Source organism: Tamandua tetradactyla, chromosome 10 (genome assembly GCF_023851605.1).
Source record: "Tamandua tetradactyla isolate mTamTet1 chromosome 10, mTamTet1.pri, whole genome shotgun sequence".
In the NCBI taxonomy this organism is placed as follows: domain Eukaryota; kingdom Metazoa; phylum Chordata; class Mammalia; order Pilosa; family Myrmecophagidae; genus Tamandua; species Tamandua tetradactyla.
Genome location: NC_135336.1, coordinates 76,975,136 through 76,980,197, shown reverse-complemented (window position 1 = coordinate 76,980,197; position 5,062 = coordinate 76,975,136). Strand labels below are relative to the sequence as shown.

At 33.2% G+C, this 5,062-nt stretch overlaps 1 non-coding gene across 1 annotated transcript; it reads right to left on the bottom strand.

Annotated features, from left to right (window-relative positions):
- Positions 1-4,532: 4,532 nt before the first annotated feature.
- On the bottom strand, positions 4,533-4,723 carry LOC143649009 (U2 spliceosomal RNA). Its single transcript, XR_013158891.1, has one exon. It is a non-coding gene; the product is annotated as a U2 spliceosomal RNA (small nuclear RNA).
- Positions 4,724-5,062: the final 339 nt, after the last annotated feature.

Below are 5,062 nucleotides of genomic sequence, written 5' to 3'. Positions count from 1 at the left end.
TGCCTTCATTTATATCTATTCCCTTATATTTGAGTTCAACCTCAATAGCTAAGTGTTCACCAATCTCTTGCTTCTATGCCTCTCTGAGTCCTCTTCTACCTTTATCATGGTCATAAAAGTGGAATAATACAGTATCTATCATTCTGTGTTTGGCTTATTTCACTCAGTATTATGTCCTCAAGGCTTATCCATCTTGTCACATGCTTTAGAACAACATTTCATCTTACTGCTTCATAATATTTCATCATATGCATATACCACATTTTATTAATCCACTCATTTGTTGATGGGCATTTGGATTTTTTCCATGTTTTGGTGATTGTGAATAATGCTGCTATGAACATCGGTGTGCAAATGACTGTTTGTGTAACTGCTTTCAGCTCTTCTGGCTATACAAGTAGTGCTATTGCTGGGTCATAAAGTAACTTGATATTTAGTTTTCTAAGGATCCACCAAAGTGTCTTCCATAGCAGCTGTACCACTTTACATTCCCATCAGCAGTGCATTAATGTCCCAATTTCTCCACATTCTCTCCAACATTTATAGTTTCCTCTTTGTTTAATAGCAGCCATTCTTACAGGTGTGAGGTGGCATCTCATTGTGGTTGTGACCTGCATCTCCCTTACAGCCAATGAAAATGAGCATCTCTTCATGTTTTGAGCCATCTGTATTTGCTCTTCAGAAAAATACTCATTTATATGTTTAGCCCATTGTATAACTGAGTTGTTCTTTTGTTGTTGAATTGTATGATTTTTTTAGGTATGCAACGTATCAAACCTATGTCCAACGTGTGATTTACAATTAGTTTTTCCCATTGAATTGGCTGCCTCTTCACCTTTTTGACAAAATCTTTTGAACTGCAGAAAGATTTGATTTTGAGGAGTTCCCATTTATCTAGTTTTTCTTTTGTTGCTTGTGCTTTGGGTGTAAAGTTTAGGAAACTAACTCCTATTATTAGGTCTTGACAATGCTTCCCTATATTTTCTTCTAGAACCTTTATGGTGTTCATTCTTATACTGAAGTATTTGATCCACTTTAAGTTAATTTTTATATAGAGTGCAAGATAAGGGTCCTTTATCATTCTTTTGGTTATTGATATCCAATTCTCCCATGCTGATTTTTTGAAAAGACTATTTTGTCCCAGTTCAGTGGATTTGGGGGTCTTGACAAAAAAAATCAGTTGACCATAGATTTGGTGGTCTATTTCTGTGCTCTTGTCTTTTTCCTGATATTAAAGGGAAAGCTCTCTGTTTTTCACCATTAAATGGAATGTTAGCTGTGGGTTTTTCATCTATCCCCTTTATCATGTTGAGATAGTGCCCTTCTATTTTTAGTGTTCTAAGGTTTTTTTTTTTTTCAAGAAAGTGCATTGTATTTTGTCAAATGCTTTTTATGTATCATATGAGATGATCATTTGTTTTGTTTTGTTTCTTTATTCTTTTATACTTATGTTGAACCAACCTTACATACCAGGAAAAATCTCTCTGAATCATAGTGTACAATTTTAATATGTTGTTGAATCCAGTTTGCTATTATTGTGTTGAGATTTTTTCATCTATATGCATAAGAGTTATTGACCAGGAATTTTCTTTTCTTGTGATAATTTCACCTGGTTTGGGTATGGGAGTAATGTTAGCCTCTCAGAATGATTTAGGGAGTATTCCTTCCTATGCAATTTCTTGGAACACTTTGAGAAGAAGTAGAGTTAAGTCTTGGGATGTTTGGTAGAAATTCTCCATGATACCATCTGGTCGTGGGCTTTTTTTGTTGGGAGGTTTAAATTTTGGTTCATTTTTTACATGAATAAGTGGTTTATTGAACTTTTCTATTTCTTCTTTAGTTAATGTCAGGAGTTTGCATGTTTCTAAGAATTTGTCCATTTCACCTAGGTTGTCCAAATTTATTGACACCCAGATTTCTTAGTGTATTATTACAATCCTTTTTATTATTATTTTTATTTCAGCTCAGTTCATAGTAAAGTCTCCCTTTTCATTTCTGATTTTCATTATTTGTTTCCTCTATCTTTTTCTTTGTCAGTCTTACTGAAAGTTTGTCAATTTTATTGATCATTACAAAGAACCAACTTTAGGTTTTGTTGATTCATTTTTCTGTTTTTCTTGTTTGTTTATTTGTTTTTCCTTTCATATATCTCCCTCTAATCTTCCTTACTTACTTCCTTTGTTCAGTTGTGTTTTGTTTGTTCTGCTTTATCTAGTTCTTCCAATCATGAGATTAGATCTCTGATTTGAGGTCTTTCTTCTTTTTAACATAAGCATTTAGAGCAATAGACTTATGTTGTAACACTGCCGTCACTGTGTCCCTTGTGGTTTGGTATGTTAATTTTCATTTTCATTTCTTAAATGTATTTCATAATTTCACTTCTGATTTCCTTTTGGTGCTTAAGAGCATGTCCTTTAATTTCCACATATTTGTGAATTTTCCATTTCTCCCTCTGTTATTCATTTTTAACTTCATTCCTTTATGGTAAGGGAATATACATTATATGATTTCTACTTTCGTTTTTATTTTTTGAAATCTGTTCTGTGACTCAACATTTGGTCTATCTTGGAATATGATTCATGTGTACTCACAAAGACTGCACTTTTTTTGTTTGTTTGTTTTTGTTGGGTGTCGAGTTCTCTCTCTATATGTGTTTTTGTTCCATTTGCTTTAATGTATTATTCAAGCCCTATACATCCTTACTGATATTCTGATTAGATGTTCCACCCAATACTGTGATTGGTGTGTTAAAAGTCTACTACTATTAATGTGAAGCATAAATTTCTCCCTTCAAAGCAGTCAGTATTTGCATTATGTATTTTGGAGCTTTACTGTTAAGTGCATATATATTTATAATTGTTACATCTTCTTGTTGAGTTGTTCTCTTTATCATCTGTAATGAACATCTTTGTTGCTTGTAGCTCTTTTTAACTTAAAGACTATTTTATCTGTTATTAGGATAGCCAACCCAGCTCTCTTTTAATTATTACTTCGTGGGTATATATTCTTTTCCATTTTTTCACCCTCAATATACTTACATCTTTGAATTCAAACTGAGTTTCTTGCAGTAAACTTAAAGAAGGGACATTTTTTTAAATCCATTCTGCCAATCTCTGTCTTTTGACTGGGTAGTTTAATCCATTTCTATTTAAAATCACTACCATAATATAGGGACTTTCTTTTGGTATTTTATTTTTAGTATTTGTAGGTCTTATGTATTTTTATCCTTCAATTCTTCTGTTGATGCCTACTTTTGTGTGTATTTGTTTTTTGTGTTGTACCATAATAAATGACTTATTATTTCTATCTGAATATGTTTTTCAACTTCCTAGTTGCCATGATGAGGTTAAAATTTAGCATCCTAAACGAATAACTATCATATATTTGTTTCGATACAAACTGAACTCCAATAGCATGCACATATATTTTTCCTATAACCCTGTGGTCGTCCATCATTTTTGTATGTATTATTACTTATATCTTTGTATATTTTATATCCCCAAGCATGGATTTATCATTGCTTTATATGTATTCATGTTTTAGCACCTATACGAAGAAATGGAGTTACACACCAAATAATACACTACAATAATACTGGAATTTATGATTACCAAATGGTTACCTTTAACACAGGTCCTTATACTGCTTTGAATCACTCTATAGTTCATTTACTTTTAGGCTGAAGAATTCCCCTAAGCATTTCCTGTAGGATGAGTCTAGTAATGATGAACTCCCTCAGTTTGTGTTTATCTGAGAACATCTTCAACTCTACCTCATTTTTTAAATGAAGTCTCACTAGATAGAAAATTCTTGGGTGGCAGCTGCTTCTTTCAGCACTTTAAGTATTTCAACCCAATGTCTTTTTGGCTCTGTGGTTTCTGATGAGAAATTCACATTCAATCTAATTAGGACTCCCTTGTAGTAACACGTTGCTTTACTCTTGAAGCTTTCAGAACTTTCTTCTTATCCTTTGCAGTAGAAAGTGTAATCAGTACAAGACAAAGTGTATTTTCCCTCATGTTCATCTGGTTAAGTGTTCTCTGAGCTTCTTGGATGTACATATTCACATCTTTTGCTAAATGTGGATAGTTCTTTTGTAATTATTTCCTTGACTATTCCTTCTTTCCCTTTTCTCTTTCTTCTCCTTATGGGAGTCCCATGATGCATATAATAGTGTGCTGGATGGTATCTTTCAGCAGTCTTAATATATTATTGTTGTTAATATTTCTTTTTGCTTTCTGCTCATCAACCTGACTCATTCAAATGTCTTGTCTCTGTGTTCACTGATGCTTTCTTCTGCCAACCCCATTCTACTATTGAAATCCTCCCAGGCAATTTTTCATTTCAGTTATTGTACTCTTCAATTCCAGTAGTTCTGTTTGGTTTCTTTTTAAAATTTCTATCTCCTTACTTACACTCATATTTCTCATTCATTGTTTTCATGATATCCATTAGTTCTTTCTCTATACTTTCCTTCATCTCCTTGAACATTTCTTTTTTTTTCATTTTTTATACATTTATTGTTCCCCCAAGTGGGGTATATCGTTCCCGGAAGTACTGTAATATCAAGCAGATGTGTGGAGTGGATGGAGCAAGCTCCTATTCCATCTCCCAATTCCAAAAATCCATTTAATATATTGTCCTCGGATAGAAGACGTATCAGATATTAAACTGATAAGAACAGATACTACACTTGATCTTAGCCAAAAGGCCGAGAAGCGATCCTTGAACATTTTTAATACCAATTCTAAATAGACTTTGTGTGATGTAGGCCATGGTGGCTCAGCAGGCAGATCACCTGCCATACCGGAGACCCAGGTTTGATTCCCAATGCCTGCCCATGCAAAAAAAAAAAAAAAAGGCTTTGTTTTATATGTCACATTCTCTTCTTCTTCATTGATGTTTTCTTGAGTTTTACCCTCTTCCTTTGGATTGGCCATCATTTCCTGTTTCTTTGTTTGTCATGTAATCTTTTTGCATACTGTGAGAAGATACACAGAAGTAGAGATTGTTTTATATTAAGAAAGCTCAATGGAGGAACAATTAAATTACTGAATGTTAT